The sequence below is a fragment of the Myxine glutinosa genome, chromosome 12 (genome assembly GCF_964187855.1).
Source record: "Myxine glutinosa chromosome 12, kmMyxGlut1.1, whole genome shotgun sequence".
NCBI classification, from domain to species: Eukaryota; Metazoa; Chordata; class Myxini; order Myxiniformes; family Myxinidae; genus Myxine; species Myxine glutinosa.
The window spans coordinates 52,767,147-52,787,319 of NC_136272.1; positions in this window are offsets into that span (position 1 = coordinate 52,767,147).

Below are 20,173 nucleotides of genomic sequence, written 5' to 3' on the forward strand. Positions count from 1 at the left end.
GAGATAGATTAAATCCCCCAGAATAAATCCCCCAGAATTAATTCCCCCAAAATTAGAGATAGATTAATTCCCTCAGAATTAGAGACAGATTAAATCCCCTAGAATTAGAGAAAGATGAATTCCCCCACAATTAGAGATAGATTAAATCCCCCAGAATGAGAGATAGATTCATTCCCCCGCAACTAGAGATAGATTAAATCCCCCAGAATTACAGATAGATTAAATCCCCCAGAATTAGAGACATATTAAATACCCCAGAATTAGAGATAGATTAAATCCCCCAGAATTAGAGAAAGATTAAATCCCACATAATTAGAGAAAGATTAATTACCCCAGAATTAGAGATAGATTAAATCTCCCAGAATTAGAGATAGATTAAATCTCCCAGAATTAGAGATAGATTAAATCCCCCAGAATTAGAAATAGATTCATTCCCCCGCAATTAGAGAAAGATTCATTACCCCAGAATTAGAGATAGATTAAATCCCCCAGAATTAGAGATAGATTAAATCCCCCAGAATTGCAGATAGATTAAATCCCCCAGAATTAGAGAAAGATTAAATCTCCCAGAATTAGAGATAGATTAAATCCCCCAGAATTAGAGAAAGATTAAATCCCACATTATTAGAGAAAAATGAATTACCCCAGAATTAGAGATAGATTAATTACCCCATAATTAGAGATAGATTAAATCCCCCAGAATTAGAGATAGATTAAATCTCCCAGAATTAGAGATAGATTAAATCCCCCAGAATTAGAGAAAGATTAAATCCCACATTATTAGAGAAAAATGAATTACCCCAGAATTAGAGATAGATTAATTACCCCATAATTAGAGATAGATTAATTACCCCAGAATTAGAGATAGATGAAATCCCCCAGAATTAGAGATAGATTAAATCCCCCAGAATTAGAGAAAGATTAAATCCCACATAATTAGAGAAAGATTAATTACCCCAGAATTAGAGATAGATTAATTACCCCAGAATTAGAGATAGATTAAATCCCACATAATTAGAGAAAGATGAATTACCCCAGAATTAGAGATAGATTAATTACCCCAGAATTAGAGATAGATTAAATCCCACATAATTAGAGAAAGATGAATTACCCCAGAATTAGAGATAGATTAATTACCCCAGAATTAGAGATAGATTAAATCTCCCAGAATTAGAGATAGATTAAATCCCACAGAATTAGAGAAAGATTAAATCTCCCAGAATTAGAGATAGATTAAATCCCCCAGAATTAGAGAAAGATTAAATCCCACATAATTAGAGAAAGATGAATTACCCCAGAATTAGAGATAGATTAATTACCCCAGAATTAGAGATAGATGAAATCCCACATAATTAGAGATAGATTAAATCCCACATAATTAGAGAAAGATTAAATCCCACATAATTAGAGAAATATTCAATCCCACATAATTAGAGATAGATTAAATCTCCCAGAATTAGAGATGGATTAAATCTCCCAGAATTAGAGATAGATTAAATCCCACATAATTAGAGAAAGATTAAATCTCCCAGAATTAGAGATAGATTAAATCCCCCAGAATTAGAGAAAGATTAAATCCCTCATAATTAGAGAAAGATGAATTACCCCAGAATTAGAGAAAGATTAATTACCCCAGAATTAGAGATAGATTAAATCTCCCAGAATTAGAGATAGATTAAATCCCCCAGAATTAAATCCCCCAGATTAAATCCCCCAGAATTAGAGATAGATTAAGTCCCCCAGAATAAATCCCCCAGAATTAATTCCCCCACAATTAGAGATAGATTAAATCCCCCAGAATTAAAGAAAGATTAAATACCCCAGAATTAGAGAAATATTAAATCCCCCAGAATTAGAGAAAGATTCAATCCCCCCAGAATTAGAGAAAGATTAAATTCCCCAGAAGGAGAGATAGATTAAATCACCCAGAATTAGAGAAAGATTAAATCCCCCAGAATTGGAGATAGATTAAATCCCCCAGAATTAAATCCCCCAGATTAAATCCCCCAGAATTAGAGATAGATTAAATCTCCCAGAATTAGAGAAAGATTACCCCAGAATTAGAGAAAGATTAAATTACCCAGAAGTAGAGAAAGATTAAATCACCCAGAATTAGAGAAAGAATAAATCCCTCAGAATTAGAGATAGATCAAATCCCCCAGAATTAAATCCCCCAGATTAAATCCCCCAGAATTAGACATAGATTAAATCTCCCAGAATTAGAGTTAGATTAAATCCCCCAGAATTAGAGAAAGATTAAATCCCACATAATTAGAGAAAGATTAATTACCCCAGAATTAGAGATAGATTAAATCTCCCAGAATTAGAGATATATTAAATCCCCCAGAATTAAATCCCCCAGATTAAATCCCCCAGAATTAGAGATAGATTAAATCCCCCAGAATAAATCCCCCAGAATTAATTCCCCCACAATTATAGATATATTAAATCCCCCAGAATTAAAGAAAGATTAAATCCCCCAGAATTAGAGAAAGACTAAAGCCCCCAGAATTAGAGAAAGATTCAATCCCCCCAGAATTAGAGAAAGATTAAATCCCACATAATTAGAGAAAGATGAAATCCCCCAGAATTAGAGAAAGATGAAATCCCCCAGAATTAGAGAAAGCTTCAATCCCCCCAGAATTAGAGAAAGATTAAATTCCCCAGAAGTAGAGATAGATGAAATCACCCAGAATTAGAGAAATATTAAATCCCCCAGAATTAGAGAAAGATTAAATTCCACATAATTAGAGAAAGATTACCCCAGTATTAGAGGTAGATTAAATCCTCCAGAATTAGAGACAGATTAAATCCCCCCGAATTAGAGATAGATTAATTCCCCCACAATTAGAGATAGATTAAATCCCCCAAAATTAGAGATAGATTAAATCCCACAAAATTAGAGATAGATTAAATCTCCCAGAATTAGAGATAGATTAAATCCTCCAGAATTAAATCCCCCAGATTAAATCCCCCAGAATTAGAGATAGATTAAATCCCCCAGAATAAATCCCCCAGAATTAATTCCCCCAAAATTAGAGATAGATTAATTCCCTCAGAATTAGAGACAGATTAAATCCCCTAGAATTAGAGAAAGATGAATTCCCCCACAATTAGAGATAGATTAAATCCCCCAGAATGAGAGATAGATTCATTCCCCCGCAACTAGAGATAGATTAAATCCCCCAGAATTACAGATAGATTAAATCCCCCAGAATTAGAGACATATTAAATACCCCAGAATTAGAGATAGATTAAATCCCCCAGAATTAGAGAAAGATTAAATCCCACATAATTAGAGAAAGATTAATTACCCCAGAATTAGAGATAGATTAAATCTCCCAGAATTAGAGATAGATTAAATCTCCCAGAATTAGAGATAGATTAAATCCCCCAGAATTAGAAATAGATTCATTCCCCCGCAATTAGAGAAAGATTCATTACCCCAGAATTAGAGATAGATTAAATCCCCCAGAATTAGAGATAGATTAAATCCCCCAGAATTGCAGATAGATTAAATCCCCCAGAATTAGAGAAAGATTAAATCCCACATAATTAGAGATAGATTAAATCCCCCAGAATTAGAGATAGATTAAATCTCCCAGAATTAGAGATAGATTAAATCCCCCAGAATTAGAGAAAGATTAAATCCCACATTATTAGAGAAAAATGAATTACCCCAGAATTAGAGATAGATTAATTACCCCAGAATTAGAGATAGATTAATTACCCCAGAATTAGAGATAGATGAAATCCCCCAGAATTAGAGATAGATTAAATCCCCCAGAATTAGAGAAAGATTAAATCCCACATAATTAGAGAAAGATTAATTACCCCAGAATTAGAGATAGATTAATTACCCCAGAATTAGAGATAGATTAAATCCCACATAATTAGAGAAAGATGAATTACCCCAGAATTAGAGATAGATTAATTACCCCAGAATTAGAGATAGATTAAATCCCACATAATTAGAGAAAGATGAATTACCCCAGAATTAGAGATAGATTAATTACCCCAGAATTAGAGATAGATTAAATCTCCCAGAATTAGAGATAGATTAAATCCCACAGAATTAGAGAAAGATTAAATCTCCCAGAATTAGAGATAGATTAAATCCCCCAGAATTAGAGAAAGATTAAATCCCACATAATTAGAGAAAGATGAATTACCCCAGAATTAGAGATAGATTAATTACCCCAGAATTAGAGATAGATGAAATCCCACATAATTAGAGATAGATTAAATCCCACATAATTAGAGAAAGATTAAATCCCACATAATTAGAGAAATATTCAATCCCACATAATTAGAGATAGATTAAATCTCCCAGAATTAGAGATGGATTAAATCTCCCAGAATTAGAGATAGATTAAATCCCACATAATTAGAGAAAGATTAAATCTCCCAGAATTAGAGATAGATTAAATCCCCCAGAATTAGAGAAAGATTAAATCCCTCATAATTAGAGAAAGATGAATTACCCCAGAATTAGAGAAAGATTAATTACCCCAGAATTAGAGATAGATTAAATCTCCCAGAATTAGAGATAGATTAAATCCCCCAGAATTAAATCCCCCAGATTAAATCCCCCAGAATTAGAGATAGATTAAGTCCCCCAGAATAAATCCCCCAGAATTAATTCCCCCACAATTAGAGATAGATTAAATCCCCCAGAATTAAAGAAAGATTAAATACCCCAGAATTAGAGAAAGACTAAATCCCCCAGAATTAGAGAAAGACTAAATCCCCCAGAATTAGAGAAAGACTAAATCCCCCAGAATTAGAGAAAGATTCAATCCCCCCAGAATTAGAGAAAGATTAAATTCCCCAGAAGGAGAGATAGATTAAATCACCCAGAATTAGAGAAAGATTAAATCCCCCAGAATTAGAGATAGATTAAATCCCCCAGAATTAAATCCCCCAGATTAAATCCCCCAGAATTAGAGATAGATTAAATCTCCCAGAATTAGAGAAAGATTACCCTATAATTAGAGAAAGATTAAATTACCCAGAAGTAGAGATAGATTAAATCACCCAGAATTAGAGAAAGAATAAATCCCCCAGAATTAGAGATAGATTAAATCCCCCAGAATTAAATCCCCCAGATTAAATCCCCCAGAATTAGACATAGATTAAATCTCCCAGAATTAGAGTTAGATTAAATCCCCCAGAATTAGAGAAAGATTAAATCCCACATAATTAGAGAAAGATTAATTACCCCAGAATTAGAGATAGATTAAATCTCCCAGAATTAGATATATTAAATCCCCCAGAATTAAATCCCCCAGATTAAATCCCCCAGAATTAGAGATAGATTAAATCCCCCAGAATAAATCCCCCAGAATTAATTCCCCCACAATTATAGATATATTAAATCCCTCAGAATTAAAGAAAGATTAAATCCCCCAGAATTAGAGAAAGACTAAAGCCCCCAGAAGTAGAGATAGATGAATTCCCCCAGAATTAGAGAGATGAAATCCCCCAGAATTAGAGAAATATTAAATCCTCCAGAATTAGAGACAGATTAAATCCCCAGAATTAGTGAAAGATTAATTCCCCCACAATTAGACATAGATTAAATGCCCCCGAATTAGAGATAGATTCATTCCCCCACAATTAGAGATAGATTAAATCCCCCAAAATTAGAGATAGATTAAATCCCCCAAAATTAGAGATAGATTAAATCCTCCAGAATTAAATCCCCCAGATTAAATCCCCCAGAATTAGAGATAGATTAAATCCCCCAGAATAAATCCCCCAGAATTAATTCCCCCAAAATTAGAGATAGATTAATTCCCTCAGAATTAGAGACAGATTAAATCCCCTAGAATTAGAGAAAGATGAATTCCCCCACAATTAGAGATAGATTAAATCCCCCAGAATTAGAGATAGATTCATTCCCCCGCAACTAGAGATAGATTAAATCCCACAGAATTACAGATAGATTAAATCCCCCAGAATTAGAGACAGATTAAATCCCCCAGAATTAGAGATAGATTAAATCCCCCAGAATTAGAGAAAGATTAAATCCCACATAATTAGAGAAAGATTAAATCCCCCAGAATTAGAGATCGATTAAATCCCCCAGAATTAGAGATAGATTAAATCCCCCAGAATTAGAGATAGATTAAATCCCCCAGAATTAGAGATAGATTAAATCCCCCAGAATTAGAGATAGATTAAATCTCCCAGAATTAGAGATAGATTAAATCCCCCAGAATTAGAAATAGATTCATTCCCCTGCAATTAGAGAAAGATTAATTACCCCAGAATTAGAGATAGATTAAATCCTCCAGAATTAGAGATAGATTAAATCCCCCAGAATTGCAGATAGATTAAATCCCCCAGAATTAGAGAAAGATTAAATCCCACATAATTAGAGATAGATTAAATCCCCCAGAATTAGAGATCAATTAAATCCCCCAGAATTAGAGATAGATTAAATCTCCCAGAATTAGAGAAAGATTACCCTAGAATTAGAGAAAGATTAAATTACCCAGAAGTAGAGATAGATTAAATCACCCAGAATTAGAGAAAGAATAAATCCCCCAGAATTAGAGATAGATTAAATCCCCCAGAATTAGACATAGATTAAATCTCCCAGAATTAGAGTTAGATTAAATCCCCCAGAATTAGAGAAAGATTAAATCCCACATAATTAGAGAAAGATTAATTACCCCAGAATTAGCGATAGATTAAATCTCCCAGAATTAGAGATAGATTAAATCCCCCAGAATAAATCCCCCAGAATTAATTCCCCCACAATTATAGATATATTAAATCCCCCAGAATTAAAGAAAGATTAAATCCCCCAGAATTAGAGAAAGACTAAAGACCCCAGAATTAGAGAAAGATTCAATCCCCCCAGAATTAGAGAAAGATTAAATTCCCCAGAAGTAGAGTTAGATGAAATCACCCAGAATAAGAGAAATATTAAATCCCACAGAATTAGAGAAAGATTAAATTCCACATAATTAGAGAAAGATTACCCCAGTATTAGAGGTAGATTAAATCCTCCAGAATTAGAGACAGATTAAATCCCCAGAATTAGTGAAAGATTAATTCCCCCACAATTAGACATAGATTAAATCCCCCCGAATTAGAGATAGATTCATTCCCCCACAATTAGAGATAGATTAAATCCCACAAAATTAGAGAAAGATTAAATCCCCCAAAATTAGAGATAGATTAAATCCCCCAAAATTAGAGATAGATTAAATCTCCCAGAATTAGAGATAGATGAAATCCTCCAGAATTAAATCCCCCAGATTAATTCCCTCAGAATTAGAGACAGATTAAATCCCCTAGAATTAGAGAAAGATGAATTCCCCCACAATTAGAGATAGATTAAATCCCCCAGAATTAGAGATAGATTCATTCCCCCGCAACTAGAGATAGATTAAATCCCCCAGAATTAGAGATAGATTAAATCCCCCAGAATTAGAGACATATTAAATCCCCCAGAATTAGAGATAGATTAAATCCCCCAGAATTAGAGAAAGATTAAATCCCACATAATTAGAGAAAGATTAATTACCCCAGAATTAGAGATAGATTAAATCCCCCAGAATTAGAGATAGATTAAATCCCCCAGAATTGCAGATAGATTAAATCCCCCAGAATTAGAGAAAGATTAAATCCCACATAATTAGAGATAGATTAAATCCCCCAGAATTAGAGATCGATTAAATCCCCCAAAATTAGAGATAGATTAAATCCCCCATAATTAGAGATAGATTAAATCCCCCAGAATTAGAGATCGATTAAATCCCCCAAAATTAGAGATAGATTAAATCCCCCAAAATTAGAGATAGATTAAATCTCCCAGAATTAGAGATAGATTAAATCCTCCAGAATTAAATCCCCCAGATTAAATCCCCCAGAATTAGAGATAGATTAAATCCCCCAGAATAAATCCCCCTGAATTAATTCCCCCAAAATTAGAGATAGATTAATTCCCTCAGAATTAGAGACAGATTAAATCCCCTAGAATTAGAGAAAGATGAATTCCCCCACAATTAGAGATAGATTAAATCCCCCAGAATTAGAGATAGATTCATTCCCCCGCAACTAGAGATAGATTAAATCCCCCAGAATTAGAGATAGATTAAATCCCCCAGAATTAGAGACAGATTAAATCCCTCAGAATTAGAGATAGATTAAATCCCCCAGAATTAGAGAAAGATTAAATCCCACATAATTAGAGAAAGATTAATTACCCCAGAATTAGAGATAGATTAAATCCCCCAGAATTAGAGATAGATTAAATCCCCCAGAATTGCAGATAGATTAAATCCCCCAGAATTAGAGAAAGATTCAATCCCACATAATTAGAGATAGATTAAATCCCCCAGAATTAGAGATCGATTAAATCCCCCAGAATTAGAGATAGATTAAATCTCCCAGAATTAGAGATAGATTAAATCTCCCAGAATTAGAGATAGATTAAATCCCCCAGAATTAGAGAAAGATTAAATCCCACATAATTAGAGAAAGATGAATTACCCCAGAATTAGAGATAGATGAAATCCCCCAGAATTAGAGATAGATTAAATCCCCCAGAATTAGAGAAAGATTAAATCCCACATAATTAGAGAAAGCTGAATTACCCCAGAATTAGAGATAGATTAATTACCCCAGAATTAGAGATAGATTAAATCCCACATAATTGGAGAAAGATGAATTTCCCCAGAATTAGAGATAGATTAAATCTCCCAGAATTAGAGATAGATTAAATCCCACATAATTAGAGAAAGATTAAATCTCCCAGAATTAGAGATAGATTAAATCCCTCATAATTAGAGAAAGATGAATTACCCCAGAATTAGAGAAAGATTAATTACCCCAGAATTAGAGATAGATTAAATCTCCCAGAATTAGAGATAGATTAAATCCCCCAGAATTAAATCCCCCAGATTAAATCCCCCAGAATTAGAGATAGATTAAGTCCCCCAGAATAAATCCCCCAGAATTAATTCCCCCACAATTAGAGATAAATTAAATCCCCCAGAATTAAAGAAAGATTAAATACTCCAGAATTAGAGAAAGACTAAATCCCCCAGAATTAGAGAAAGATTCAATCCCCCCAGAATTAGAGAAAGATTAAATTCCCCAGAAGGAGAGATAGATTAAATCACCCAGAATTAGAGAAAGATTAAATCCCCCAGAATTAGAGATAGATTAAATCCCCCAGAATTAAATCCCCCAGATTAAATCCCCCAGAATTAGAGATAGATTAAATCTCCCAGAATTAGAGAAAGATTGCCCCAGTATGAGAGAAAGATTAAATTACCCAGAAGTAGAGATAGATTAAATCACCCAGAATTAGAGAAAGAATAAATCCCCCAGAATTAGAGATAGATTAAATCCCCCAGAATTAAATCCCCCAGATTAAATCCCCCAGAATTAGACATAGATTAAATCTCCCAGAATTAGAGTTAGATTAAATCCCCCAGAATTAGAGAAAGATTAAATCCCACATAATTAGAGAAAGATTAATTACCCCAGAATTAGAGATAGATTAAATCTCCCAGAATTAGAGATATATTAAATCCCCCAGAATTAAATCCCCCAGATTAAATCCCCCAGAATTAGAGATAGATTAAATCCCCCAGAATAAATCCCCCAGAATTAATTCCCCCACAATTATAGATCTATTAAATCCCCCAGAATTAAAGAAAGATTAAATCCCCCAGAATTAGAGAAAGACTAAAGCCCCCAGAATTAGAGAAAGATTCAATCCCCCCAGAATTAGAGAAAGATTAAATTCCCCAGAAGTAGAGATAGATGAAATCCCCCAGAATTAGAGAGACGAAATCCCCCAGAATTAGAGAAATATTAAATCCTCCAGAATTAGAGACAGATTAAATCCCCAGAATTAGTGAAAGATTAATTCCCCCACAATTAGACATAGATTAAATCCCCCCGAATTAGAGATAGATTCATTCCCCCACAATTAGAGATAGATTAAATCCCCCAAAATTAGAGATAGATTAAATCCCCCAAAATTAGAGATAGATTAAATCGCCCAAAATTAGAGATAGATTAAATCTCCCAGAATTAGAGATAGACTAAATCCTCCAGAATTAAATCCCCCAGATTAAATCCCCCAGAATTAGAGATAGATTAAATCCCCCAGAATAAATCCCCCAGAATTAATTCCCCCAAAATTAGAGATAGATTAATTCCCTCAGAATTAGAGACAGATTAAATCCCCTAGAATTAGAGAAAGATGAATTCCCCCACAATTAGAGATAGATTAAATCCCCCAGAATTAGAGATAGATTCATTCCCCCGCAACTAGAGATAGATTAAATCCCCCAGAATTACAGATAGATAAAATCCCCCAGAATTAGAGACAGATTAAATCCCCCAGAATTAGAGATAGATTAAATCCCCCAGAATTAGAGATAGATTAAATCCCCCAGAATTAGAGAAAGATTAAATCCCACATAATTAGAGAAAGATTAATTACCCCAGAATTAGAGATAGATTAAATCCCCCAGAATTAGAGATAGATTTAATCTCCCAGAATTAGAGATAGATTAAATCCCCCAGAATTAGAAATTGATTCATTCCCCTGTAATTAGAGATAGATTAAATCCCCCAGAATTAGAGATCGATTAAATCCCCCAGAATTAGAGATAGATTAAATCTCCCAGAATTAGAGATAGATTAAATCCCCCAGAATTAGAGATAGATTAAATCCCCCAGAATTAGAGATAGATTCATTCCCCCGCAACTAGAGATAGATTAAATCCCCCAGAATTACAGATAGATTAAATCCCCCAGAATTAGAGACAGATTAAATCCCCCAGAATTAGAGATAGATTAAATCCCCCAGAATTAGAGAAAGATTAAATCCCACATAATTAGAGAAAGATTAATTACCCCAGAATTAGAGATAGATTAAATCCCCCAGAATTAGAGATAGATTAAATCCCCCAGAATTAGAGATACATTAAATCCCCCAGAATTAGAGATAGATTAAATCCCCCAGAATTAGAGAAAGATTAAATCCCACATAATTAGAGAAAGATTAATTACCCCAGAATTAGAGATAGATTAAATCCCCCAGAATTAGAGATAGATTTAATCTCCCAGAATTAGAGATAGATTAAATCCCCCAGAATTAGAAATTGATTCATTCCCCTGTAATTAGAGATAGATTAAATCCCCCAGAATTAGAGATCGATTAAATCCCCCAGAATTAGAGATAGATTAAATCTCCCAGAATTAGAGATAGATTAAATCCCCCAGAATTAGAGAAAGATTAAATCCCACATAATTAGAGAAAGATGAATTACCCCAGAATTAGAGATAGATGAAATCCCCCAGAATTAGAGATAGATTAAATCCCCCAGAATTAGAGAAAGATTAAATCCCACATAATTAGAGAAAGATGAATTACCCCAGAATTAGAGATAGATTAATTACCCCAGAATTAGAGATAGATTAAATCCCACATAATTGGAGAAAGATGAATTTCCCCAGAATTAGAGATAGATTAAATCTCCTAGAATTAGAGATAGATTAAATCCCACATAATTAGAGAAAGATTAAATCTCCCAGAATTAGAGATAGATTAAATCCCTCATAATTAGAGAAAGATGAATTACCCCAGAATTAGAGAAAGATTAATTACCCCAGAATTAGAGATAGATTAAATCTCCCAGAATTAGAGATAGATTAAATCCCCCAGAATTAAATCCCCCAGATTAAATCCCCCAGAATTAGAGATAGATTAAGTCCCCCAGAATAAATCCCCCAGAATTAATTCCCCCACAATTAGAGATAGATTAAATCCCCCAGAATTAAAGAAAGATTAAATACCCCAGAATTAGAGAAAGACTAAATCCCCCAGAATTAGAGAAAGATTCAATCCCCCCAGAATTAGAGAAAGATTAAATTCCCCAGAAGGAGAGATAGATTAAATCACCCAGAATTAGAGAAAGATTAAATCCCCCAGAATTAGAGATAGATTAAATCCCCCAGAATTAAATCCCCCAGATTAAATCCCCCAGAATTAGAGATAGATTAAATCTCCCAGAATTAGAGAAAGATTGCCCCAGTATGAGAGAAAGATTAAATTACCCAGAAGTAGAGATAGATTAAATCACCCAGAATTAGAGAAAGAATAAATCCCCCAGAATTAGAGATAGATTAAATCCCCCAGAATTAAATCCCCCAGATTAAATCCCCCAGAATTAGACATAGATTAAATCTCCCAGAATTAGAGTTAGATTAAATCCCCCAGAATTAGAGAAAGATTAAATCCCACATAATTAGAGAAAGATTAATTACCCCAGAATTAGAGATAGATTAAATCTCCCAGAATTAGAGATATATTAAATCCCCCAGAATTAAATCCCCCAGATTAAATCCCCCAGAATTAGAGATAGATTAAATCCCCCAGAATAAATCCCCCAGAATTAATTCCCCCACAATTATAGATATATTAAATCCCCCAGAATTAAAGAAAGATTAAATCCCCCAGAATTAGAGAAAGACTAAAGCCCCCAGAATTAGAGAAAGATTCAATCCCCCCAGAATTAGAGAAAGATTAAATTCCCCAGAAGTAGAGATAGATGAAATCCCCCAGAATTAGAGAGACAAAATCCCCCAGAATTAGAGAAATATTAAATCCTCCAGAATTAGAGACAGATTAAATCCCCAGAATTAGTGAAAGATTAATTCCCCCACAATTAGACATAGATTAAATGCCCCCGAATTAGAGATAGATTCATTCCCCCACAATTAGAGATAGATTAAATCCCCCAAAATTAGAGATAGATGAAATCCCCCAAAATAAGAGATAGATTAAATCCTCCAGAATTAAATCCCCCAGATTAAATCCCCCAGAATTAGAGATAGATTAAATCCCCCAGAATAAATCCCCCAGAATTAATTCCCCCAAAATTAGAGATAGATTAATTCCCTCAGAATTAGAGACAGATTAAATCCCCTAGAATTAGAGAAAGATGAATTCCCCCACAATTAGAGATAGATTAAATCCCCCAGAATTAGAGATAGATTCATTCCCCCGCAACTAGAGATAGATTAAATCCCCCAGAATTACAGATAGATTAAATCCCCCAGAATTAGAGACAGATTAAATCCCCCAGAATTAGAGATAGATTAAATCCCCCAGAATTAGAGAAAGATTAAATCCCACATAATTAGAGAAAGATTAAATCCCCCAGAATTAGAGATCGATTAAATCCCCCAGAATTAGAGATAGATTAAATCCCCCAGAATTAGAGATAGATTAAATCCCCCAGAATTAGAGATAGATTCATTCCCCTGCAACTAGAGATAGATTAAATCCCCCAGAATTACAGATAGATTAAATCCCCCAGAATTAGAGACAGATTAAATCCCCCAGAATTAGAGATAGATTAAATCCCCCAGAATTAGAGATAGATTAAATCCCCCAGAATTGCAGATAGATTAAATCCCCCAGAATTAGAGAAAGATTAAATCCCACATAATTAGAGATAGATTAAATCCCCCAGAATTAGAGATCGATTAAATCCCCCAAAATTAGAGATAGATTAAATCCCCCATAATTAGAGATAGATTAAATCCCCCAGAATTAGAGATCGATTAAATCCCCCAAAATTAGAGATAGATTAAATCCCCCAGAATTAGAGACAGATTAAATCCCCCAGAATTAGAGATAGATTAAATCCCCCAGAATTAGAGAAAGATTAAATCCCACATAATTAGAGAAAGATTAAATCCCCCAGAATTAGAGATCGATTAAATCCCCCAGAATTAGAGATAGATTAAATCCCCCAGAATTAGAGATAGATTAAATCCCCCAGAATTAGAGATAGATTAAATCCCCCAGAATTAGAGATAGATTAAATCTCCCAGAATTAGAGATAGATTAAATCCCCCAGAATTAGAAATAGATTCATTCCCCTGCAATTAGAGAAAGATTAATTACCCCAGAATTAGAGATAGATTAAATCCTCCAGAATTAGAGATAGATTAAATCCCCCAGAATTGCAGATAGATTAAATCCCCCAGAATTAGAGAAAGATTAAATCCCACATAATTAGAGATAGATTAAATCCCCCAGAATTAGAGATCGATTAAATCCCCCAGAATTAGAGATAGATTAAATCTCCCAGAATTAGAGAAAGATTACCCTAGAATTAGAGAAAGATTAAATTACCCAGAAGTAGAGATAGATTAAATCACCCAGAATTAGAGAAAGAATAAATCCCCCAGAATTAAAGATAGATTAAATCCCCCAGAATTAAATCCCCCAGATTAAATCCCCCAGAATTAGACATAGATTAAATCTCCCAGAATTAGAGTTAGATTAAATCCCCCAGAATTAGAGAAAGATTAAATCCCACATAAATAGAGAAAGATTAATTACCCCAGAATTAGAGATAGATTAAATCTCCCAGAATTAGAGATATATTAAATCCCCCAGAATTAAATCCCCCAGATTAAATCCCCCAGAATTAGAGATAGATTAAATCCCCCAGAATAAATCCCCCAGAATTAATTCCCCCACAATTATAGATATATTAAATCCCCCAGAATTAAAGAAAGATTAAATCCCCCAGAATTAGAGAAAGACTAAAGACCCCAGAATTAGAGAAAGATTCAATCCCCCCAGAATTAGAGAAAGATTAAATTCCCCAGAAGTAGAGATAGATGAAATCACCCAGAATTAGAGAAATATTAAATCCCACAGAATTAGAGAAAGATTAAATTCCACATAATTAGAGAAAGATTACCCCAGTATTAGAGGTAGATTAAATCTCCCAGAATTAGAGATATATTAAATCCCCCAGAATTAAATCCCCCAGATTAAATCCCCCAGAATTAGAGATAGATTAAATCCCCCAGAATAAATCCCCCAGAATTAATTCCCCCACAATTATAGATCTATTAAATCCCCCAGAATTAAAGAAAGATTAAATCCCCCAGAATTAGAGAAAGACTAAAGCCCCCAGAATTAGAGAAAGATTCAATCCCCCCAGAATTAGAGAAAGATTAAATTCCCCAGAAGTAGAGATAGATGAAATCCCCCAGAATTAGAGAGACGAAATCCCCCAGAATTAGAGAAATATTAAATCCTCCAGAATTAGAGACAGATTAAATCCCCAGAATTAGTGAAAGATTAATTCCCCCACAATTAGACATAGATTAAATCCCCCCGAATTAGAGATAGATTCATTCCCCCACAATTAGAGATAGATTAAATCCCCCAAAATTAGAGATAGATTAAATCCCCCAAAATTAGAGATAGATTAAATCGCCCAAAATTAGAGATAGATTAAATCTCCCAGAATTAGAGATAGACTAAATCCTCCAGAATTAAATCCCCCAGATTAAATCCCCCAGAATTAGAGATAGATTAAATCCCCCAGAATAAATCCCCCAGAATTAATTCCCCCAAAATTAGAGATAGATTAATTCCCTCAGAATTAGAGACAGATTAAATCCCCTAGAATTAGAGAAAGATGAATTCCCCCACAATTAGAGATAGATTAAATCCCCCAGAATTAGAGATAGATTCATTCCCCCGCAACTAGAGATAGATTAAATCCCCCAGAATTACAGATAGATAAAATCCCCCAGAATTAGAGACAGATTAAATCCCCCAGAATTAGAGATAGATTAAATCCCCCAGAATTAGAGATAGATTAAATCCCCCAGAATTAGAGAAAGATTAAATCCCACATAATTAGAGAAAGATTAATTACCCCAGAATTAGAGATAGATTAAATCCCCCAGAATTAGAGATAGATTTAATCTCCCAGAATTAGAGATAGATTAAATCCCCCAGAATTAGAAATTGATTCATTCCCCTGTAATTAGAGATAGATTAAATCCCCCAGAATTAGAGATCGATTAAATCCCCCAGAATTAGAGATAGATTAAATCTCCCAGAATTAGAGATAGATTAAATCCCCCAGAATTAGAGATAGATTAAATCCCCCAGAATTAGAGATAGATTCATTCCCCCGCAACTAGAGATAGATTAAATCCCCCAGAATTACAGATAGATTAAATCCCCCAGAATTAGAGACAGATTAAATCCCCCAGAATTAGAGATAGATTAAATCCCCCAGAATTAGAGAAAGATTAAATCCCACATAATTAGAGAAAGATTAATTACCCCAGAATTAGAGATAGATTAAATCCCCCAGAATTAGAGATAGATTAAATCCCCCAGAATTAGAGATACATTAAATCCCCCAGAATTAGAGATAGATTAAATCCCCCAGAATTAGAGAAAGATTAAATCCCACATAATTAGAGAAAGATTAATTACCCCAGAATTAGAGATAGATTAAATCCCCCAGAATTAGAGATAGATTTAATCTCCCAGAATTAGAGATAGATTAAATCCCCCAGAATTAGAAATTGATTCATTCCCCTGTAATTAGAGATAGATTAAATCCCCCAGAATTAGAGATCGATTAAATCCCCCAGAATTAGAGATAGATTAAATCTCCCAGAATTAGAGATAGATTAAATCCCCCAGAATTAGAGAAAGATTAAATCCCACATAATTAGAGAAAGATGAATTACCCCAGAATTAGAGATAGATGAAATCCCCCAGAATTAGAGATAGATTAAATCCCCCAGAATTAGAGAAAGATTAAATCCCACATAATTAGAGAAAGATGAATTACCCCAGAATTAGAGATAGATTAATTACCCCAGAATTAGAGATAGATTAAATCCCACATAATTGGAGAAAGATGAATTTCCCCAGAATTAGAGATAGATTAAATCTCCTAGAATTAGAGATAGATTAAATCCCACATAATTAGAGAAAGATTAAATCTCCCAGAATTAGAGATAGATTAAATCCCTCATAATTAGAGAAAGATGAATTACCCCAGAATTAGAGAAAGATTAATTACCCCAGAATTAGAGATAGATTAAATCTCCCAGAATTAGAGATAGATTAAATCCCCCAGAATTAAATCCCCCAGATTAAATCCCCCAGAATTAGAGATAGATTAAGTCCCCCAGAATAAATCCCCCAGAATTAATTCCCCCACAATTAGAGATAGATTAAATCCCCCAGAATTAAAGAAAGATTAAATACCCCAGAATTAGAGAAAGACTAAATCCCCCAGAATTAGAGAAAGATTCAATCCCCCCAGAATTAGAGAAAGATTAAATTCCCCAGAAGGAGAGATAGATTAAATCACCCAGAATTAGAGAAAGATTAAATCCCCCAGAATTAGAGATAGATTAAATCCCCCAGAATTAAATCCCCCAGATTAAATCCCCCAGAATTAGAGATAGATTAAATCTCCCAGAATTAGAGAAAGATTGCCCCAGTATGAGAGAAAGATTAAATTACCCAGAAGTAGAGATAGATTAAATCACCCAGAATTAGAGAAAGAATAAATCCCCCAGAATTAGAGATAGATTAAATCCCCCAGAATTAAATCCCCCAGATTAAATCCCCCAGAATTAGACATAGATTAAATCTCCCAGAATTAGAGTTAGATTAAATCCCCCAGAATTAGAGAAAGATTAAATCCCACATAATTAGAGAAAGATTAATTACCCCAGAATTAGAGATAGATTAAATCTCCCAGAATTAGAGATATATTAAATCCCCCAGAATTAAATCCCCCAGATTAAATCCCCCAGAATTAGAGATAGATTAAATCCCCCAGAATAAATCCCCCAGAATTAATTCCCCCACAATTATAGATATATTAAATCCCCCAGAATTAAAGAAAGATTAAATCCCCCAGAATTAGAGAAAGACTAAAGCCCCCAGAATTAGAGAAAGATTCAATCCCCCCAGAATTAGAGAAAGATTAAATTCCCCAGAAGTAGAGATAGATGAAATCCCCCAGAATTAGAGAGACAAAATCCCCCAGAATTAGAGAAATATTAAATCCTCCAGAATTAGAGACAGATTAAATCCCCAGAATTAGTGAAAGATTAATTCCCCCACAATTAGACATAGATTAAATGCCCCCGAATTAGAGATAGATTCATTCCCCCACAATTAGAGATAGATTAAATCCCCCAAAATTAGAGATAGATGAAATCCCCCAAAATAAGAGATAGATTAAATCCTCCAGAATTAAATCCCCCAGATTAAATCCCCCAGAATTAGAGATAGATTAAATCCCCCAGAATAAATCCCCCAGAATTAATTCCCCCAAAATTAGAGATAGATTAATTCCCTCAGAATTAGAGACAGATTAAATCCCCTAGAATTAGAGAAAGATGAATTCCCCCACAATTAGAGATAGATTAAATCCCCCAGAATTAGAGATAGATTCATTCCCCCGCAACTAGAGATAGATTAAATCCCCCAGAATTACAGATAGATTAAATCCCCCAGAATTAGAGACAGATTAAATCCCCCAGAATTAGAGATAGATTAAATCCCCCAGAATTAGAGAAAGATTAAATCCCACATAATTAGAGAAAGATTAAATCCCCCAGAATTAGAGATCGATTAAATCCCCCAGAATTAGAGATAGATTAAATCCCCCAGAATTAGAGATAGATTAAATCCCCCAGAATTAGAGATAGATTCATTCCCCTGCAACTAGAGATAGATTAAATCCCCCAGAATTACAGATAGATTAAATCCCCCAGAATTAGAGACAGATTAAATCCCCCAGAATTAGAGATAGATTAAATCCCCCAGAATTAGAGATAGATTAAATCCCCCAGAATTGCAGATAGATTAAATCCCCCAGAATTAGAGAAAGATTAAATCCCACATAATTAGAGATAGATTAAATCCCCCAGAATTAGAGATCGATTAAATCCCCCAAAATTAGAGATAGATTAAATCCCCCATAATTAGAGATAGATTAAATCCCCCAGAATTAGAGATCGATTAAATCCCCCAAAATTAGAGATAGATTAAATCCCCCAGAATTAGAGACAGATTAAATCCCCCAGAATTAGAGATAGATTAAATCCCCCAGAATTAGAGAAAGATTAAATCCCACATAATTAGAGAAAGATTAAATCCCCCAGAATTAGAGATCGATTAAATCCCCCAGAATTAGAGATAGATTAAATCCCCCAGAATTAGAGATAGATTAAATCCCCCAGAATTAGAGATAGATTAAATCCCCCAGAATTAGAGATAGATTAAATCTCCCAGAATTAGAGATAGATTAAATCCCCCAGAATTAGAAATAGATTCATTCCCCTGCAATTAGAGAAAGATTAATTACCCCAGAATTAGAGATAGATTAAATCCTCCAGAATTAGAGATAGATTAAATCCCCCAGAATTGCAGATAGATTAAATCCCCCAGAATTAGAGAAAGATTAAATCCCACATAATTAGAGATAGATTAAATCCCCCAGAATTAGAGATCGATTAAATCCCCCAGAATTAGAGATAGATTAAATCTCCCAGAATTAGAGAAAGATTACCCTAGAATTAGAGAAAGATTAAATTACCCAGAAGTAGAGATAGATTAAATCACCCAGAATTAGAGAAAGAATAAATCCCCCAGAATTAAAGATAGATTAAATCCCCCAGAATTAAATCCCCCAGATTAAATCCCCCAGAATTAGACATAGATTAAATCTCCCAGAATTAGAGTTAGATTAAATCCCCCAGAATTAGAGAAAGATTAAATCCCACATAAATAGAGAAAGATTAATTACCCCAGAATTAGAGATAGATTAAATCTCCCAGAATTAGAGATATATTAAATCCCCCAGAATTAAATCCCCCAGATTAAATCCCCCAGAATTAGAGATAGATTAAATCCCCCAGAATAAATCCCCCAGAATTAATTCCCCCACAATTATAGATATATTAAATCCCCCAGAATTAAAGAAAGATTAAATCCCCCAGAATTAGAGAAAGACTAAAGACCCCAGAATTAGAGAAAGATTCAATCCCCCCAGAATTAGAGAAAGATTAAATTCCCCAGAAGTAGAGATAGATGAAATCACCCAGAATTAGAGAAAGATTAAATTCCACATAATTAGAGAAAGATTACCCCAGTATTAGAGGTAGATTAAATCCTCCAGAATTAGAGACAGATTAAATCCCCAGAATTAGTGAAAGATTAATTCCCCCACAATTAGACATAGATTAAATCCCCCCGAATTAGAGATAGATTCATTCCCCCACAATTAGAGATAGATTAAATCCCACAAAATTAGAGAAAGATTAAATC